Below are 22340 nucleotides of genomic sequence, written 5' to 3' on the forward strand. Positions count from 1 at the left end.
GATAACATGGTACTTATAAGATAACAGGGGTCTTCCTTAGACGAGTGGTTAGAGTCCGCGGCTACAAACCAAAGCCATGCTGAAGGTGTCTGGGTTCCATTCCCGGTCGGTCCAGGATCTTTCCGTAATAATCGACCTGCCACACTATATTCGAATGCAAAAATGGCAACTTTGGCAAAAAAGCTCTCAGTTAATAACTGTGTGAGTGCTTAGAACACCAAGCTGGGAAACAGGCTCTGTCCCAGTGTTGACGTTAATGCCAAGTAGATTAAGAAGATAACATGGCGACCGTTGTATCGGTGTAGGGTACCGGAATCAAAAGCAGAGTGTCTACTACCTGAAAAAAACCTGGAAAATCTGGAATTATCAGGGAATTTTATTTAACCTGGAAAAACCTGGAATTCTCAGGGAATTTCGGCTACAATCAGGGAAATTATTTTGAAGCAGTAGTACATGGTAGAATATGTCGTTTTTGCGACACAAAAAATTCATTCGCTATCAAAACGCTAACTGCAAGTACAGTTCTAATTGAGTGTCGTCCATGAGCTTAGGAAACATTGTTGAAAACATTCCAATTTGTTTGCCTTTTATACAAGCAAAAGCGAGCAAAAAATACGAGAGAGTATAAAAAATAGTATGTTTTTTGAATTGGTCACTATTTTAATGCAAGTCTCAATTGATTTAATTATTTAATTAAATGATATACTTGCAGTGAATCATGGTGCATAATTCTAAACTCAAGAAAAACCTTCAGAGACTATTTCGCGACTATTCCATAAGTTCTTAATAATATTTTTTTTAGATCCCATCATCAGCAATTCTAGTAATTTCTCCAGTGATTTCTTCTGGAATACTTCCAGCGATTTTCCAATGGATGCTTTAAAGAAGTTCGGAAGAATTTGGTCGAGAAAATCTTAAAGCACTCTAGCGCTTCCGCAAACGTTTATTTCAGAGTAAAAAAAAAAACCTGCAGTAATTTTCATAGAGATTACTCTGAAAAATAAATCCTTGCGATTATCCCAGGATTTACTCTAGATGTGTTTTTTTTACTGATTGTTTCACCGATTTCTTCAGTTGTTGCTTATAGACATGCTTAAGATTTACCACAGAATATAGAAGATTTATTTCAGAGTTTTTAATAAATATCGTTTTGTCATTTTTTCGAGAAACCCTACAATAATGCCTATGCCGATTTTTTCATTTATTCTAGGCATTTCCATTAGGATTCTTTTTCAAAATTCATCCTTGATCACTCTCAGGAATAGCTCCAAGCTCCTTCAGGCATTGTTCGATGAAATCTATTATAAACTTTTTCAAGAATTCTTCGATAAATTTGACGATTCCTCATTAAGTTCCTCCAGAATTTTCTCATGAAATTCCCCCAGAATTTCATCAAAATATTATCATTGCGATTCAAACATTTCTCTAAAATTATCAAATATTATTCCCAAGTCTCCATGTATTCTTGAATACTTTATTCAAGATACCACACCAGTTATGTATGAAAAAATCTGTAAAGAATTCCCCGAGTATTTCTTAAAAACGTACTAATTCCTGAAAGAATTTTGAATTCTTGAAACTTCATTGAAAAATGTCTGAAACGATCTGGGGAGGGATTCTCGATAGAGTCTCCAAAGTAATTTCTGTGAAAAAATTCTGATTGAATTTTTGAAGATATTTAAAACGAATTTCTTAGAAAGATTACTTAAAAGTTCATGGAAAATCTCAAAACATTCTCTTGAAGAAATCTTTGGAGTAATATTTGAATGAAATCTACAGTAAAACGAGCAGTAAAACTTGTATTGTTACAAGGAATTCAAAAAAAAATAAATGTTTTAGCGTATAAAAATGTTTGTTCAACTTGGGAGTCGAACTCTCATGTCGTGGTTCCTGTTAGGTGTCTTTTTTTTATTCGTAATTCATGTAAGGACTCGTTTTGGTTCAGAATTGTTTTTTTTCTCTAAAATTCTTATTCTTAATAGTATAAGTTTCTACCAGTCCCGGTTTCCTCCAAGACATCATCTATGAAAAAATACCAAATGCTCTCCGAAAAATATTCTGGATACGTTGCTGATGTTCAATAATCTGAATTCTATTTCAAGGGAATAACTATTTTTTCCTTAAGATTGCAATACTGTGTTTATATCTGACTTTTATGTTTAAAGGCACATTCAGATTATTTGGTAAACATTCTTGTTTTTCGTGGAAATTAAATAAAAATCACAAATATTTTATTTTTCTATGTTGTTTACACGTTTAGAACAAAAAAGATAGTTTTTTTTATTGAAGAAAAAAATCTTTGAAATTTATTGATAGACAATGTTTTTCAAAGGTACCTATCTTTGAAAATAAATTTTTAGTAATCTAATATTAGCGATCGTCAATCATTTATGTATTTTTAAGACTTTCTTAAACCTGGAATTATTTTTGAACCCTAGAAATATCAGGGAATTTCATTTCTGTAAATAGTTCATTCATTTATTTAGTTAACATCTACACAGATAACACTGAATCAACAATTTCACGCCACAATACTCGGTTCGCGGCCGCATCTCTCCATCCTCGGTTCTGCCCCACGCTCGCCAAATCGATACGCACTTGATCCGCCCACCTAGCTCGCTGCGCTCCACGCCTTCTTGTACCAACCGGATCCGAAGCGAACACCATCTTTGCAGGGTTGCTGTCCGGCATTCTTGCAACATGCCCTGCCCATCGTATTCTTCCAGCTTTGGCCACCTTCTGGATACAGGGTTCGCCGTAGAGTTGGGCGAGCTCGTGGTTCATCCTTCGCCGCCACACACCGTTCTCCTGCACACCGCCGAAGATCGTCCTAAGCACCCGACGTTCGAAGACTCCAAGTGCTTGCAGGTCCTCCTCGAGCATCGTCCACGTTTCATGCCCGTAGAGGACTACCGGCCTTATGAGCGTTTTGTACATGGTACATTTGGTGCGGGCGTGAATCTTTTTTGACCGCAGCTTCTTCTGGAGGCCATAGTAGGCCCGACTTCCACTGATGATGCGCCTCCGTATTTCACGGCTAACGTTATTGTCAGCCGTCAGCAAGGATCCAAGGTAGACGAACTCGTCGACCACCTCGAACGTATCCCCGTCTATCGTAACACTGCTACCTAGGCGAGCCCTGTCGCGCTCGGTCCCACCAGCTAGCATGTACTTTGTCTTGGCCGCATTCACCACCAGTCCAACTTTTGCTGCCTCGCGTTTCAGGCGGGTGTACAGGTCTGCCACCTTTTCAAATGTTCGGCCGACGATGTCCATATCATCCGCGAAGCAAACAAATTGACTGGATCTCGTAAAAATCGTACCCCGGCTGTTAAGCCCGGCTCTCCGCATAACACCTTCTAGCGCAATATTGAACAACAGGCACGAAAGTCCATCACCTTGTCGTAGTCCCCGGTGGGATCCAAACGAACTGGAGTGTTCGCCTGAAACCTTCACACAATTTTGCACACCTTCCATCGTCACTCTTATCAGTCTCGTGAGCTTCCCGGGAAAGCTGTTCTCGTCCATGATTTTCCATAGCTCTACGCGGTCGATACTGTCATATGCCGCTTTGAAATCGATGAAAAGGTGATGCGTTGGGACCTGGTATTCACGACATTTTTGGAGGATTTGCCGTACAGTAAAGATCTGGTCCGTTGTCGATCGGCCGTCAACGAAGCCGGCTTGATAACTTCCCACGAACTCGTTTACTACGGGTGACAGACGACGGAAGATGATCTGGGATAATACTTTGTAGGCCGCATTTAGAATGGTGATCGCTCGAAAGTTCTCACAGTCTAACTTGTCGCCTTTCTTGTAGATGGGGCAGATTACCCCTTCCTTCCACTCCTCCGGTAGCTGTTCTGTTTCCCAGATTGTGCCTATCAGCCGGTGCAGACAAATGGCCAGCCTCTCCGGACCCATCTTTATGAGTTCAGCTCCGATACCATCCTTACCAGCAGCTTTATTGTTCTTGAGCTGGTGAATGGCATCCTTAACCTCCCTCAAAGTGGGGGCTGGTTGGTTTCCATCTTCCGCAGTACTGACGAAGGCATTTCCTCCGTTGTCCCGTCCTTCATTGCCTGTGCTCTCAGCACCATTCAGGTGCTCGTCGAAGTGCTGCTTCCACCTTTCGATCACCTCACGCTCGTCCGTCAGAATGCTCCCATCCTTATCCCTGCACATCTCGGCTCGCGGCACGAAGCCGTTGCGGGATGCGTTGAGCTTCTGATAGAACCTACGCGTTTCCTGAGACCGGCACAGCTGTTCCATCTCCTCGCACTCCGTCTCCTCCAGGCGGCGTTTTTTCTCCCGAAAGAGCCGGGTCTGCTGTTGCCGTTTCTGTTTATAGCGTTCCACGTTCTGCCGGGTCCCTTGCTGCAGCATGACCGCCCGCGCTGCATTCTTCTCCTTCAAAACCTCCTGGCACTCCTCGTCGAACCAATCGTTCCGTCGACTCCGTCCCACTATGGGCGGTTTTCATACAGACTGGCGGCCAAAAATATTTTTTCCATCTCATGTCGTATTTATGAGTTTTACGATACGAATTTGATGTTTTATTTTCAAAAACAAGTTTTCGAGACTAACTTTTGAATAGGGCCTATAGCGAAATATTAAACTTTGTTACTTATAATGCATATAAGCCATTTATGCGATTAACGTTGTGCAAACCATTATAAATATTAAAACTTACATAGAAATGATGATTTGAATGATTTAGCGAAATTCAGTTATTTTGTGAATTAGTTTTTAGCTGTTTTCAATAGAAAATGGTTAAAAATATTGGAAAAATTCAAAAAGCCTTAAATCAAAAAAGTGCAAATTTGTGCAACTAAATTCTTCACGATCATTTAGTTTACATCTCAAAGTACCCTTGGAACTGAATTTAAGCCTGGGACAACTTGGGACAAAAAAGTACTCGATGTGTTAACTATAAGCTTATTCGATTTTTTTAACCGCTTTATAAAAAAACATCATCAAAGCCACTATTTTGAACCTTTTTTTAATTTTTTTTATTGTTTCTAGGAAGCCTTTTTTGTAAGCTTTCAAATGGTGTAAAAACATTTTACGTAAGTATTATAGAAAAAAAGTTATATTCATTTGAGTAAACCATAGTTTTTGTTAATAAAAACAAGTTTTTCTCCATAGGCTCAACTTTGGCACCTCATATCTGAGTGTGCAATGCAAATCATGCCCTAATATTTTGGGGATTTCTTAGCAGACATGTTTACAATGAAATGGCGAACAAGAATTGAAATTTGGGGCACATCACTTTTTTGATTATTGGCCACCTGATAAGCCATAGTGCGTCCCACGTACCCGACGTTGCTCTCAGCTGCATCGTTGATGGCTGCTTTTACTGTTCTCCAGCAGTCCTCAAGAGGGGCTTCGTCCAGCTCACCCTCTTCCGGTAATGCAGCCTCGAGTTGCTGCGCGTATGCCGCTGCGACATCCGGTTGCTTGAGCCGCTCTAGGTCATACCGGGGCGGCCGTCGGTACCGTACGTTGTTAACGACGGAGAGTTTTGGGCGCAGTTTGACCATCACCAGATAGTGGTCAGAGTCGATGTTAGCGCCACGATAGGTCCTGACGTCGATAATGTCGGAGAAGTGCCGACCATCAATCAGAACGTGGTCGATTTGCGATTCTGTCTGTTGTGGTGATCTCCAGGTGTATCGGTACGGAAGGCTGTGCTGGAAGTAGGTGCTACGAATGGCCATATTCTTGGAGGCGGCAAAATCAATTAGTCGTAGGCCGTTTTCGTTCGTCAGCCGGTGGGCGCTGAACTTTCCAATCGTCGGTCTGAATTCCTCCTCCTGGCCAACCTGAGCGTTTAGATCTCCTATGATGATTTTGACGTCGTGGCTTGGGCAACTGTCGTACTCGCGTTCAAGCTGCGCGTAAAAAGCGTCTTTATCATCATCAGTGCTTCCGGAGTGAGGGCTGTGCACGTTTATTATGCTGAAGTTGAAGAACCGGCCTTTGATCCTCAACTTGCACATTCTCTCATTGATCGGCCACCACCCGATCACGCGCCTCTGCATATCACCCATCACTATAAAAGCTGTTCCCAGCTCATGTGTATTGCCGCAGCTCTGGTAGATGGTATGGTTACCTCTAAACGTTCGCACCATTGATCCCTTCCAACACACTTCCTGCAACGCTACGATGCCGAATCCACGGTCCTTCAGCACGTCGGCGAGTATGCGTGTGCTCCCGATGAAGTTGAGAGATTTACAGTTCCACGTACCGAGCTTCCAATCGCTAGTCCCTTTACGTCGCTGTGGTCTTCGCCGATTGTCCCGGTTCGTATTCTCTCGTTGATTATTCGTTGCTTGATTTTTTTACGGCTGGCTTGCAGGGCCTGACACCAACCCCCTAGATTTCCGGAGGACCATTCCTCCTAAATGTTCGGAGGACCATAGTGCGCAGTTTAGCTTAGAGTCCTTCTCTGGCACTCGGACGATGATCAGCCGCCCCTGACATGGGGAACAGACGCTGTTGTGAGCCGCTCCTAACATGGAGTACAGACGCTCAAGGTTCTGTAAATAGTAGGCACCCTGAAAAGATAGATTTTCAATAACCAAAATTCATAACATAATAACGAAATGATCTCTTTGTGTCAATCAAAAAATTTCAGCCTCTTCTACAAGAGAAAGGAGGTTTTAGAGAAGAAGAATGCAGCGCGGGCTGCAATGCTGCAGCATGGTACGCGGCAAAACGTGGAACGATACAGACTGAAGCGGAAACAGCAAACAAGCAAGCGCCTATTCCGGGACAAAAAGCACCGCCTGGAAGAGGTGGAATGCCAAGAGATGGAGTTGCTGTACCGTTCTCAAGAAACGCGGAAGTTCTATCAGAAGCTCAACACATCCCGCAAAGGCTTCGTGCCGCGAGCTGAGATGTGCCGGCATAAGGATGGGAGCATCTTGACGGACGGACGCGAGGTGATCGAAAGGTGGAAGCAGCACTACGATGAACACCTGAATGGCGCAGAGAACACAGGCGCAGAAGGTCAGGATAACGAAGGCGATGGCTACGTCAGCACAGCGGACAGCGGAAACCAACCAGCTCCCACGATGGGGGAAGTTAAGGATGCCATTCAACAGTTCAAGAACAACAAGGCCGCTGGCAAGGATGGTATCGGAGCCGAATTCATCAAGATGGACCCGGACAGGTTGGCCGCTTGTCTGCATCGGCTGACAGTCAGAATCTGGGAAGCGGAACAACTACCGGAGGAGTGGAAGCAAGGCGTTATATGCCCTATCTACAAAAAGGGCGACAAACTGGAGTGTGAAAATTATCTTGCAATCACCATCCTAAACGCCGCCTACAAAGTGCTATCCCAGATTCTCTTCCGTTGTCTATCACCTATAGCAAACGAGTTCGTGGGAAGTTATCAAGCAGGTTTCATCGACGGCTGCTCGACAACGGACCAGATCTTTTCCGTGCGGCAAATCCTCCAGAAATGCCGTGAGTACCAGGTTCCTACGCACCATTTGTTCATCAATTTCAAGGCGGCATACGATAGTATCGACCGCGTAGAGCTATGGAAAATCATGGACGGAACAGTTTTCCCGGGAACCTCACAAGATTGACCAGAGCAACGATATACGGTGTGCAAAACTGCGTGAAGATCTCGGGCGAAAACTCCAGTTCGTTCGAGTCTCGGCGGGGACTACGACAGGGTGATGGACTTTCGTGCCTGTTGTTCAATATTGCGCTTGAACGTGTTATGCGGAGAGCCGGACTTAACAGTCGAGGCACGATTTTCACGAGATCCGGACAATTTGATTGCTTCGCGAACGACATGGATATTATTGGGAGAAAATTTGAAACGGTGGCAGATTTGTTCACCCGCCTGAAACGCGAAGCATCAAGAGTCGGGCTAATGGTGAATGCGTCGAAAACAAAGTACATGCTGGTTGGCGGAACTGAGCGCGACAGCGCCCGCCTAGGAAGCAGTGTTACGATAGACGGGGATACCTTCGAGGAGGTGGACGAGTTAGTCTACCTCGGATCCTTGTTGAAGGCTGACAACAATGTAAGTCGGGAAATACGAAAGCGCATCATCAGCGGAAGTCGTGCCTACAGAAGAAACTGCGGTCAAGAAAGATTCACCCCGCACCAAATGCACGATGTACAAAACGCTCATAAGACCAGTAGTCCTCTATGGGCATGAGGCGTGGACTATGCTCGAGGAGGACTTGCAAGCTCTTGGGGTTTTCGAACGCCGAGTGCTAAGGACGATCTTCGGCGGCGTACAGGAGAACGGCGTGTGGCGGCGAAGGATGAACCACGAACTCGCTCAACTCTACGGCGAACCCAGTATCGTGAAGGTAGCTAAAGCTGGAAAGATACGCTGGGCAGGGCATGTTGCAAAAATGCCGGACAACAACCCTGTAAAGATGGTGTTCGCTACGAATCTTGTCGGAACAAGAAGGCGTGGGGCGCAGCGAGCTAGGTGGTTTGACCAGGTGCACCAGGACCTGGAGAGCGTGGGTCACAGTCGAGGATGGAGAGAAGCGAACATGAACCGAGTGAATTGGCGAAATATTGTTGGCGAGGCTCTATCAAGATAATTGATGTAAAACCAAATAAGTAAGTAAGTAGTACAAGAGAAAAAGTGATGTTTTATGAGTACACAAAACACACCTAGGCATTCCTCCAGATATTCATGAGCATTAGCATGAGTATAGATGACCATACAATTCGTAGTTGCTACTCCGTGATTGACCAGAATAATCGAAGTTGCACAGAGATTTAATGAATGGGGCTTACCATTCTCAATGTGCACAAATTGAGAACTCAAATTTTAAAAGTTAATAACGACGGCCACGTCCTTACGGTCATCGGGGAAGGGAAGGAATGTTAGTTCGACAACCGTTGTTACTAGAGACCGAGATCACCTCTGCATCTCCACAGTTGTCATGGAAAGCATATTTGGTTATGTTTGAAATGAAAGTTAAAGTCCTATTTTGTATGTTTGATGTGATCCAATCCATCATACTTTAAATTTTATGTAAACATCAAGAAAACCAGTGTTTTATACAACTTTGGCGACCTGTAGCTAAAAATTGTAACGTGCTGGAATATTTCTGAGAACGGCATCAGATTCAGCAACCCCAAGTCTACTAGAGACACATAATTTGATCCTTGAGACACGCAAAACTGTCGAAAATACGCAGAGTTACGATACAATTCCATGAAATAGTCTTATCGGACTATGGCTCTCACTCTCTGAACTTCAAAACAACTCTAGAATGTTCTCTACGATCTGATTCCTAACGACCGCATACATCCAACGTGCTTACGACCTTTTTGGTCCCGGAATTATGTCCAATCAATTGTCTTCTTCTGTTCATAGCCCACGAATTTAGCCACTATCAAACCCTCGGTGCGCTCGTAAAAGTTGATCCACCTTCAATACCTACCTATTCGTCGTTGTTTGACGACCTGCGAAATGACCGGCTCCATTATTGCTTCACTAGTCCCCGTCGTCGTCGTTATCGGGTTCTCCTTTGCATCCTTTGGTTCTAAACGGTCGTTTGGCAGAACACATTATTTTGACAGACCCGGAGACCCGCACACAGCTGCACTCCCATGTGTGTCCTCTTCTGAAGCGGAGTCTGCGCTTTCGATAGCAGTCGAACTCCTGGGAGCCTTAGGATTCTGTGACGTAAAAGCAGCTGATGACAGATTGTTACGGTGCATGGTGGTACCATTTGTTTTATGATACTGGTCATAAATCATTTAGGGTAATGGCAAAAAAGTCGAACAATATATTGCTTAAAATGGATAAATGTTGAGTGAAGTTATGAAAAAATCCACGTTCTCAGGCGGGATTCGAACCCACGGCTCTTGTATGCTAGACTAGTACTTTACCAACTAACCTACCAAGCCACTTGGTCACCCGATAACTCAGTAGGTTACAAGGAAGGCTATCAACGTGTCGTTTGTATGCAAGTGACGACATGGTTACAACAGAGAGGCAGTTCACTCTGATATATATTGACACATATATTGAGTTATTTGGTAATCCAAACTGCATTTTTTTTTAATTAAATAACTCATTGAGAGTTGTAAAGATGGATAAACTGTGAAAAAAAAAAAAAATACGTGCGTTTGTATACATGATATGGATCGATATGGGTTATTCGAAGGGTCTGCGTGGGTTGTTGGGATTTGAACTCGAAACGTGTAACCTTGTGAGTTATTGGGTCACCAAGTGACTCGGTAGCTTAATTTGTGAAGCACTCGTCGAGCATATACAAGACTCGTGGGTTCGAATCCCACCTTAGAAGGTGTTTTTTTTTAGAATTTCACTCATAATTTATCCATTTTAAACAATTTCTTGTTCGACTTTTGTCCCATGGCCGTTACCACTGTGCGGCGTGTCCTGTCAGATTGGGGCGCCTGCGCCCCAATCCGCCAAAACCCTCTGCCGGTCGGTTCCGGTACTCGATTTTGACAGTCCTGCTGGGCCTGACCGTGCCCTGAACTCGCGTTCGCCAATCCTATGTCAATTGACTCGTTGCATTCTCCCGGAGTAGAGGTTGGTCCGCGTTTCGCCAATTGGATTCTGGCTGTCTACCTGACCAAAATCACCATCCGACCCTTGAGGAGAAAAAGTAGGGTGGAGACAGAGATTGATCAGTTTCGACCAGGTTCTGTGCGTTCCGAGAACGTCGTCGGTGGACGTGTCGGTTTCGAAGTTACCCGCGAGTGCCGTGAAAATCCTGACCCTGAGCAACTCCCGTAGTGCGACCTCGTTCAGTTCTTCTGGGTGTCCTCCGCAGTGTTTCCTTCGGAACAAAACCACCACCCATCAATTCCCCGTGAAGAGAAAGCGAGAGAGCGGAAGGACAACCAAGCAGTAGTCTAGGAGTCGCTGGGCGGGCGAACCAGTGTCAAGGAAAATTCCAGCAGAATAGTAAAGGGGGGATAATACAGAATACAGTCGAGCAGTGGGAGAGGGAGTGGGAGTTCGTGACGAGGAATAGGGCGGGAGTGCACTTCAATGCTGCAGTGAATACGAGCAAAAGCGAGCTTGCAGTCTTCAGAGTCAGAGTCAGTGTCGTCCCCTCCCCCACACCCTTCAACATCGAAAATATTTTTCCTGCAGAGGAAAAATAGTGAGCCTAATAAGTGTGTGGTGGTCCCCCCAAATTCCCCCCGTTTTCCTAGAGGGGACGAGCAAATGAAGAGCCCCGGCGGCGGCGGCGGCAAGGCAAAGCAGGCTGTGAAGAAAAAGTGACGTGATTTTCGCCACCACCAAGTAGGCCTCTCTTTTTGGTACGAGGAGGGAAATTCGCGCTCGCGTGTGTGTGTAGTGGTAGAAGTAGGCCTAACCTTCCCGCATTCGAATTGGGGTTTGTGGGGATAGGCAGTGGCACTGGAAAATTGAAATAAAAAAACGAGATTCTGCTGTGGAGGTCCTGTACGAGTGGTGTGCTTTCTGCGGAGCAGAAGGAAGCAGGAAGGCGAGTGTGGAACCAAATCCGAGCTGAGCAGAATGTATGATCGTCAGTTTATGTTGTTTTCTGTGGAAAATATAAAATCATTAGAAACGAACACGGTGGACTTGTGGACTCCGAGAGATGGAAACCAGAGAGATGATATGGGAAAAACTGTTTTTATGATGATGCTAAATTGAATGGTTTAGAATGATATATGGTTTGTTTGGGGCTAAGGGATTGGTCGACCTTTAGAAGTTTTTATCTACAGGGAAGTGAGTCAGCACGAGATTCAGTTTGGTTTTATAGTTGCTTCCAAGTGAAAGTTCATAGTGGTAGTAGCAACATTATATAGTAATTTATCAATATTTGCTCCGTTTAACATCTGATTTAAACCTCATTAGGAACAACGTTTACGTTTTCATAACATTCACTTCTCATATCTATGTGTTCAATGTTAGGCTACAATATCATCCTAATTTAGTACAACAAAATTAAGCTTTTATTAGCATTTTGTTAACAACATATTATATTTCATTTACCGTAGCAGTTAAGAATTTTTACAGGTGATTTGATTTCACCTGCTTATAAGAGAAACAAAAACGCTTTCAATTTAGTTAACCTAACTTAACATAAATATATAACACATTAATTGTGACAATAGAATATTGCAACGATTGTGTCTAAAATTATTACTTATATTATTTGACATTTGTTCCAATGTTTCAATATTGGATATTTTATGTAACTCTTCATGATATTACAACAGCTAGTCCATATTGGTACAGCATACAACATGGCTGGCCTGAAATTTTGTTTGAATATCAAAAGCTTGTTCTTAAGACAAAGTTTTGATTTTCTCTTAATAAGGGGATAGAGACATTTTACATATTTGTTACATTTGGCTTGAATGCCCCCAATGTGATTTTTGAAAGTTAAATTCTTATCTAGTATGAGCCTTAGATACTTAACTTCATCTGGAACCCCTCTCATCGTGACAACATGTCTATTTGAAACTTTTAAATAAAAAGCTTTTGGTATATGTGAGAATATTATTAGTTGAGTTTTGGAACCATTAGAAGAAATCTTCCAATTTTTCGCAAGTATGAAGAAAACATATCCTATTTTTTTGCAATCTACTACAGATGAACGCAGGCTTCGTCCTTTGGTGGAGAGGCCGGTGTCATCCGTAAAATAGATTTTTAACATTCCAGAGGTAACTCAGGTCAGTCAGATGCATAAATATTGTATAATATTGGCCCCAAAATGCTGCCTTGAGGAGCACCTGTTCTTACAGAAAGTCCTTCAGACTTGTAGCTCTGATAATTAACCTGAAGTGTACGATTTGACAGATAACTTTAAATTATTCTAACAAGACATGTTGGAAAATCAAAGTTTTTCAATTTTACAATCAAACCTTCATGCCAAACACTGTCGAATGCTTTTTCTACGTCTAGAAGAGGAAAGCAAACTGATTGGGCGATAGCTTGAAGCTTCTGCAGGATTTTTATCTGGTTTTAGAATTGGAACAACCTTAGCATTTTCCATTTGTCAGGAAAATATGCTAATTGAAAACATTTGTTAAATATATCAACTAAAAATGATAAGCTACTTTCTGGAAGTTTCTTGATGAGGATGTAGAAAATTCCATCATCGCCAGGAGCTTTCATATTTTTGATATTTTTAATGATAGTTCTCACTTCTTCCAAATCAGTCTCCCAGGCATTTTCGAAAACGTTCTCTTGATTGAGAATATTTTCGAAGTCCTGAGTAACTTGATTTTCTATTGGACTAGTAAGTCCTAAATTAAAATTGTGCGCGCTTTTGAACTGCACAGCAAGTTTTTGAACATTTTCGCAATTAGTTAGTAATAATTTAATTCAGGGTGTCCATCCATCCGGGAAATCCGGGAAAAGCGGGAAAAACCCGGGAATTACAAATGACCGGGAAAAATACGGGAAATATCCGGGAATTAGAAGAACACACCGGGAAACCCTCGAGGATTGGGATTTCTGGAAGAATTTCAGGAAGATTTCCCATACGATTCCCTATGAATTTCCGGGAGAATCTTAACGAAACTTATGGACATATCTCGAAGAGATTTCCGGGACAATTTTAGAAAAATGGAAGTAGACGAAAGATTTAAAGAGGGCTGTCCGGAAGCATCTCAGAAAGATTTCCAGAAGAATCCTTGTAGTAGAATAATCTCAGGAAGATTTCCGGAAGAATCATCGAAAAATAACCTGAAGAATTCCAGCAAGACTTCAGGGAGAATCCTAAACAGATTACCGGACAAATTCCAGAGGGTTGCCTGGAAGACTCCTCGAAAGATCTTCTTCTTCTTTCTGGCGTTACGTCCCAACTGGGACAGAGCCTGCTTCTCAGCTTAGTGTTCTTATGAGCACTTCCACAGTTATTAACTGAGAGCTTTCTTTGCCGATTGACCATTTTTGCATGTGTATATCGTGTGGCAGGTACGAAGATACTCTATGTCCTGGGATTCGAGAAAATTTCCTTTACGAAAAGATCCTCGACCAGCGGGATTCGAACCCACGACCCTCAGCATGGTCATGCTGAATAGCTGCGCGTTTACCGCTACGGCTATCTGGGCCCCGAAAGATATTCCGATGAATTTCAACATGATTTGCGGGAGAATTCGAGTAGATTTACGAAAGAATTACAGATGCGTTTCCGAAAAAATCTTCGAAGGTTTTACAGATGCTGCCTAGGAGGATTTCATGAAGAATCCCAGAATTTTTGGAAGAATCCTCGAAAGACGTTTTGAAGATTTACAGCAGTAAATGGAAGAGCTCCAGAGGAAAAGCCCTAGAAAGATATCCAGAAGAATCTCGAAAGTAATTCCAGAAAATTCCCATGAATATTTTCGGAAGAATTTCAGAAGGATGCTGTGAAGAGTCCGCAAGAAACATCCGAAAGTACACGAACAGAAAAAAATCTTAGAAACATTTTCGGAAGCACTTCAGAGGAATTTTCAGTAAGATTCCGGAAAAACCGGTTCGTTACAATTTCAAGCACTATGGGCGAAACTAGACGTTTTTCCTCAAAGTGTACGACTGCTTGTCACTCCAACTTCGCACCATGTTTAACTTTTGGTGAGTGGTGGTGAGCTCTTCTAAATATTACAAGCAGGGCTTCTTGGCAAGGTTGTGGCGAGATTCTTGTTAGATTTCCATTTAGATTCATAGCAAATTTTAAATGAGATCTTTGCTAGAATCCCTACGGATATCGAACCGATAATCGATCAATTTCTTGAAAGTTCTTTCTGAGAGATCACTGGAAAGGTTATCAGTAGATTGCTTTTATGGTTTTTAGTGAGTATCAGAATAGACCCTTGACTAATATGAACCAAAAAACAATAAAATGGCAAATTTCTTGCCAAATTATTGATGATACTGATTCTTGGTGACAGAGCTGTTAAATGTCATGAGTATCACGTGACTTTGACAATTGAATATTGCCAATATCATCCTTCCTCGTGGAAAAAATAATCGGAAAATGTTTTTCCTGGTGACTTTTTCCCAACTACTATCGGTTGGCAATATTTGCTGATGTGATATTTCGCTTGGTAATTTAAAAAAAAGTTGACATTTAACAGCACTGCTTGGTAAAGCCTTATCTCGATCACTATTGGAAGTTATCCTTGATCAATAATAAAGGTCTCATGAGGCATCTGAAGAGATTTTGTATGGATTTCTTCATATTTACTGCGACTTCCTCTTATCATCCCCAAAAAATTTCTTGAATTATGCTTTTATGAATTCATTACAAACTCTTTGGTGGATAAATAAACAGCAAGGTCCTTTAGGTATTCTTAGCCAGATTTTTTATACACACAATTCTTGAAAGATGCAATTTTGGGTTTAAGTCAAAAGTGTTAGTCAACTTCATAGGAGATAAAAAAAATGTATTAGGGGATATCGTTTCTTTTTATCTCTCCTTGGATTCAACATGAGTTCCATCAGATCAAGAATTTCACAAGGAAGGGCCATGTCTTGCGCATAACTCTGAAGACATTCTCAATAGACAGATTATTGACTATTGAGCTTTGCCCTTTTGTGGAAATAAAGCCTAAATTTAGATACGCATTGCACAAATTTGTCCATATAATTCCGAGTTCTTTCTGAACTTTCTGTGAGTTTTTGTTGGTGGACGGTCTTGAGATATTTCAACAAATAGTTTATATCTTTCTGCCTAGTACGTTTTCGAAATTTGAACCGTTTGAAGCTTATAGCATTTTACAAATATAAATAAAAATAAAAAGTTAGTTTAAAGTCCTCCTAAATTTGTATGAAAATAAAAACTAAAATATCAAGTCCAAAGATAATAGTGCCATCAGTTTGTTAATATTTTGGGCAACCGGGAAAAATCCGGGAATTGGAAAATTGGTTTTGGATGGACACCCTGTAATTTGTTTCCTCTTTTAATGCCGGTATTGGCTTCTGAGGTTTTTTTTCATAATTTTAGTTAATTTCCAAAAGGGCTTAGAGCCAGGGTCTTATTGAGAAATTTTATTTTCAAAATTTTTGTTTCTTAATTGAGAAAAACGTTTCTTGATTTCTTTCTGCAAGTCTTGCCATAAAATTTTCATAGCAGGATCGCGAGTGCGTTGAAATTGCCTTCTCCTCACGTTTTTAAGACGGATCAAGAGTTTAAGAACATCGTCTATAATCACGGATTCAAATTTTACTTCACATTTTTGAATTGCAATGCTCCTGGCTTCAACAAGTTTCAAGAGCATTGTCAATATCATGTTTTGTTTGTAAAGAAATGTTAACAACAAGATTAGAGTCAATATATGTTTCATATATATTCCAGTCGGCTCGAAAATAATTGAAAGTGGAGTTGATAGGATTGAGAATCGCTTCATAGGATATTTGAAATGTAACAGGGACATGATCAGAATCAAAACCAGCATGAGTAACTAATTGGCTACAAAGATCACTAGAGTCGGTTAAGGCCAAGCCAATCGTAGATGGATTTCTAGAGGAGGAAAAACATGTAGGGCTATCAGGGTATTGAATTGAGAAACATCCTGAAGAGCACTCATCAAATAAAATTCTGCCGTTGGAATTACTTTGAGAATTATTCCATGACCGATGTTTGGCATTAATGTCACCAATGACATAAAATTTTGACTTATTGCGAGTCAATTTTCGCAAGTCAGTTTGGAGAAAATTAATTTGCTGTCTAGAGCATTAGAAAGTATATTTACCAAGCTGTGCTACAACAGAAACACCTAAAGTTTCAAAAACTTTAGTTTCAAATGACGAAAACAGTTGATGTTTTATACGCCTATGAATGATGATTGCAACGATCATTACGATAAACAAAAAAAAATAGGATCTCTTCTTAGTTTGGATCCAGGTTTCAACTATATTTCAGTAATAACTGCTATATGCAGAAGACAAAATTAAAATCAACAGCTCGTCCTCTTTTCCATTCAAAAAAGAGCATTCCAATTTAAAATATTTAAATTATTATTTATTGGATCCATTAGAAAAACGCAATCCAATAACAATTTCATTAGTAAATTTTACACCGACTTGGACTACTTCAGTCAGTGGTGGCTTTGAACATTGCATCAACCATTAGATTCAATTGTTCAGTTAGAAAATTAAAATCAGAGGCAGACACATCAACTGAATTATCTGATGATTTCCCGTTAGAATTTTCGGTAGACGAAGAGGCGGAGTAGAAGTCTCCTCTGGCGGCAGGGTAGTTTTTTTCATTTCATTCATGATTTGAATCAATTTGAATGGGTACTCATAGTATGAATAGGGGAGGAGTTCAAATTACCTGCTTTGGTATCGGCAAAGGATTTTCCTTTGGTAGATAAATTCGAAATTAAAAGATTCGAACGGCTACCCGACGGATTAAAATTAGTTTGTGAATTAGCATGATTATGATCTACCTGATGGGTATGGTTCCTAATCAAGCGATCGTTAACTGAAAAATGAGCATTGTGCGAAGCTCTACAAGGGAAATTCCGGAAACGACCGTTATCCTAACGGATATTATCTTTCATCTGCCTGGCACGAGCCTCGACGACTCGCCTACGCGAAGGGCAATTTGACTTATGATTGCTCCCGCAATTTGCGCATATGAACTTATCGGTATCTTCCTTCGCTGGACAGACGTCCTTAGCGTGAGAAGAACCCCCGCAAATCATGCATTTAGCATCAATGCGGCAAATTTTTGTTCCATGACCCCATTTTTGGCATCGATGGCAATGAGTGGGGTTCTGGGAATTTCCTCCAGGTTTCTGGAAATGTTCCCCTGTCACACGGACATCGAACATAAGTCTAGCTTTTTCTAAAGCTTTAATATTATTTAGTTCTTTTTTGTTAAAGTGAACTAAATAATATTCTTGAGAAAGCTCTTTCCGAAAAATACCAGATTGGGTTCTTTTTTTTATAATGAATACTTGGACTGGGGGAAATCCAAGTAAATCATTTATTCCATTTTTGATCTCTTCAGGTGACTTATAGTCACTTGAGAGACCTTTCAAGACAACTTTGAACAAACGTTCAGTTTTGTCGTCGTAAGTAAAACATTTGTGCTTCTTCTCATCAAGATGTTTGAGAAGAAGTTCGCGATCTTTAAGAGTTTCCGGCAAAACGTGACAGTCTCCTTCCTTTGCCATTTGGAAAGAGATCTTGATTCCCCTAATGGAGTTCAAGATCTCCTGCCTAAATCCTCCAAATTCGGAACAACTGACCACGATAGGCGGCACTCTTTGTTTCCTCACTTGAATCTAAGAGCCTGGGCTAGAAGCTGCTTTTATTTGGTGTTCGGAAAATTTGTCTAGAGCATCAAACTGATTGCTTATTTCGATGCAATTATCAACATTAATTATTTCGCCCTCCTTTTGTTGGTAGTTGCTACCGCCATACTTCCTTTTATTGGTAGTTGCTACCATGTTTAGTGAATAAACGAAAGAAGACGTGACCTTCGAGTGTTTTTTTTTTCCCCAAGAAGGATCCTTCCCGTGTTCAACGAAAAACGAAGTCTTCCAAAAATGGATCAAAAGGGGATCAATAGTATAAAAAATAGAACTGAAAAGTACTATTTTTGTAGCAGTTAGAACTTTTATTTACTGATTTAGGTTGTTTCAAACATTCCTTCTGCAGAAATTATTTGTGTATGCATCGCATGAGAGTACAAAATGCACTGTATTTTGCCACGTTACTCCATCTAACATTCGCCTGTTCTTGATTATTAGACCCATTATTGCCTCTCATTCGATGGCAGCCGACGTCGTCTAATCAGGACATCTATTGGTTGATTATTGACAGGTTCGATTCGCGATTGAGCAGCCTGTCCAACTTTCAACGCAATGCTTTCAATCACCATCAACGCAATGTAAAGCATACTTTGTCTAAAATAAAACGAAGTTTTGCCGGTCCTTACTTTTAACTGTACAGCAAAGTAGGTTCCCGTTGTTCAGTTCAGTTTTTAAACTTTCCGCGAAAATAATTGGGAAAGCTGCGGCTACTTGTACTCCCTCCGATGACGTTGTAGCAAGCAAAGTTTTCAGGTTGAACACCCTCTAAAAACTGTTTCCTGTAATGATAAGAGCTTTTGGATTTTCGCTTTATCAAACTCCCGAAAATAAAAGAACCTTCATCATCTCGGAATCTTCTCGCATACTAACGAGATAGATTCCCATTCGGATTTATGACACACCAAAAGGAACTCCCATCACGAATGTAATAAACATTCTAGCAGCTTAGACCTGTGCTGTCTGCCGTCGTCGTTTTGTTTCGTCGGTTTATGCTCGCACATTTGGATAACACCAAAGAGCAAACGGCTCACAGATCACAATTTACGATTGCCTACTTTGGAGCCGCCGGGGTGTACCTCTAACTAAAGGAAGCCATCCGAGGCGGCCCATGAAAATGAAGATTTTACGAGGCAGATTCGGCTCAGGACGAAATGTGTTGTGTTTTGTTTATCTAATATTTAGAGAAAATGGAAGGTGTTATCTCTTTCGGGGAGTGTTTGGTTCTTTAGTGACGATATTCCGTTGGATAAATTCTAGTGTTTACGAACTTCTGGAATTGGAATGTTACAGGGTCTATCAGACAATGATTGAGGTATTATGGCATATCACTACAATAATGCAAAAACTATTCGTTGATTTCGATGATCTGTGCCAATGTGAAAATAATGCTTCCTTTCAGTTGACAGCACAATTGAAAATCCACTGAAAAACTTGACCAGGAGTTTCTTCAGAAATTCTAGGAATTTCATTTAAATGCAAGGTTGACCATAACGTAATGCGCGAAAACAATACAAATTAAGTCTGAAAACGGAACATGTTTGTAAAAGTTCAATACAATATTTTTTGTAATAAATTCTTCAGTTTCAAATCAAATTAAGAAAAGGTGTCCTTCCAAATTCAAATTCTACACACCAGCAAATCCCGATCAGATAAAAATAGCAAGCTATAAAAATCACATAGGGTAGGTGTACCAGTTATGGACATAATGGTTCCTTATTTCGCCATACGTGATAATTTGATTATCTTCAAATTTTTAATCATTCTGTGTATTTAAGTAGTTTAATATCAAATATATCTTGATGTTAACACATTCAAAAATATTGAAAATGTGAAAGTTTTCGAGAAAACACGTATGGCCAAATAGGGAACCACTATAGCCATAACTGGTACACTTTCCCTACCGTAATTTTAGGTGAAATTGATCATTTTCACTGTTTTCTTGGTATGCTTTCTAAACTGTTATCAATACCATACAACTAAATGCTGGAAAACAAGTACGACGGTGAACCTCATTGGCTCATGTACCGAAATTTTTCAACAAATGTGATGTTAGTGCCAAAAATCTGGTCTAAAATTAAAAATCGGGGAATCCCATTTCGGGGTGAAATTGATCACTTGTCAATGTTATTATTGTTAGTTTCGAAATCAACTTTACATACTTAATTTGGGCCTCCTGAATCCAAATCTGCTTGCCAAATTCTTAACAAGACAATATTTATGGAAATAATCAATAATTAATTTTCAAGAATACCGCGAAAAACGCCTAAATGTAGGCAATTTCCAAAGGATTTCCCTACTTTGTTGCAGAAAATTGAATTTTTCAACAAAACGAGCAAAATGGTAAGAGTTTTGATAGTAAAATCTGTTTTGGAGATATATTGTTAGCATCCTTACAAACTTTCAGGTTTACACCATGTCCAAATCCTTGTTTAGAACTAGAAGTTTATAGATGATGATCAATTTCACACTGAACTTGATTCTAGAATTTTACATTATTTTCATAGAAATAAACATTCTGTGGCACAAAAAAACTTCACTATACACAATTAGACATTATTTAAGACAAACAACGCTCATTTACTATAAGTTGCAATGAGCTTGGTGCACAATTAGTAAGAAATAAAATCGCGTGACACGGTGATCAATTTCACCCTACTGATCAATTACACCCGAATTTAAGGTACCAGAATTTTAAAAATGTTGGCTTGCTACACGCTATGTCGAAACCAGCATATTATGAAAATCGTAATTGGGTTATATTTTCATAATAGAAATAGAATATTTTGAAACCTTCCGATTATGAAATTGTAGACCCAATACTGATATCTAGCGGGAAAAAAATTCGAGGTACATTCTCTTTCCATAATCTGCTGGTTTTGACATAGCGTGTGCTAGTAATGGATTACTCATCCGGAGATCCGATGAAGATTATATTAAGCTATTATGCTTGGTTTACTAGAAACTTATTTTGAAATTTATTAGAGCTAGAAAATTGTTACAAGTTTCAAAACTGCAACTCCAACAAATGGAATTTATTTGATAACATTCAAGTTTTATAAACAAATTGAGATGTTGACTAGAGACAATACGCAAATAATATAAATTGCATCTCCCGTCCGTCATTATTTGTGGAATGCCTATGAAAGAGTTTCAAACACCTCAAAACATCCTGAAAGACATCAGGGATAGTCGGATGTTGTTATGATATATTATATAAAAAATGTTCCTGGATTGAACTAATGAAATTCTTAATGCGCAAAAGTAGAAGCATTTTGATCACCGCTTCCGGTTGTATTCGAGAAGATATCTGCAGATGAAAATTGATTATTGAAACTGTAATTTTTGAAGATTGCCGAAGAAATAAGTAAGGAAACCTTTCAACAACCGTCAAAGCCGTCGAACGTATTTCATATTTTCATAAGTATCCATACATCTATGGTACCCATAATTTTTGAAAAGCAAATTAAGAATTTTCACTTTAAAGACGGTACAATCCATCAAGGGCTTGAAAACGGTTCTGTCCCGTTAAAGACAATACGTATGGTCTGCCTATTTGAACCCAACTGTTTTTTAAGGGTCCTCACACAAATTTATCAGAAATTTAAATAAGATATTTTATGGGGATTCCTACTTCAAGCTTTCCATCAAGTATGCGTCCTGAGAAATTCACCTCTCATTTAATTACACCAGGGATTCCTACAGGAACTCGTCATATATACATTACTATAGAAAGTCGTCCAGGGATTCTTTATGAAGTTCTTTCTGGAAGTTTTTGCAAAGATTTCTCTGCACACTAAAGCCATTTAGTAACATTTTGCTGAATTTTGCCAACCTAAAGTCTCCGGCTATCCAAATTGCTCCAAATTCCAGCGAAAAAAAAATAGTTTGTAGGGATTTGCTTAAAACTCTGTTCGGAAACTACTCCACCAGATTTTTCCAAACATTTCCAGAGTAATTTCTCAAGAAATTGTCGATTGATTCTTCAAATCGTTTATTCAGGGTTACTACCAAAAAGTTACATCAATCAATACAGTGGTTTCTCCGATTATTCTTATATAAGTTTCTTCAGGAACTACTCC

General features: G+C 40.3%; 1 protein-coding gene across 7 annotated transcripts in view; it reads left to right on the forward strand.

The window, feature by feature from the left end:
• LOC5576493 (atypical protein kinase C) overlaps positions 1–22340 on the forward strand; it is a 454102-nt gene that overhangs the window by 106759 nt on the left and 325003 nt on the right. For 2 of the 7 annotated variants that reach the window (XR_002501629.1, XM_021851373.1), the window contains exon 1: positions 10522–11517. The exons of 4 other annotated variants lie outside the window; for them this stretch is intronic. The gene's annotated coding sequence lies outside the window, so the exon portion shown is untranslated. Of the gene's footprint in view, positions 1–10521; positions 11518–22340 lie in introns of those variants that run through there. One more of the 7 variants, XM_021851374.1, reaches the window with a different exon arrangement.

The sequence above is a fragment of the Aedes aegypti genome, chromosome 3 (assembly GCF_002204515.2).
Source record: "Aedes aegypti strain LVP_AGWG chromosome 3, AaegL5.0 Primary Assembly, whole genome shotgun sequence".
Taxonomy (NCBI): Eukaryota; Metazoa; Arthropoda; class Insecta; order Diptera; family Culicidae; genus Aedes; species Aedes aegypti.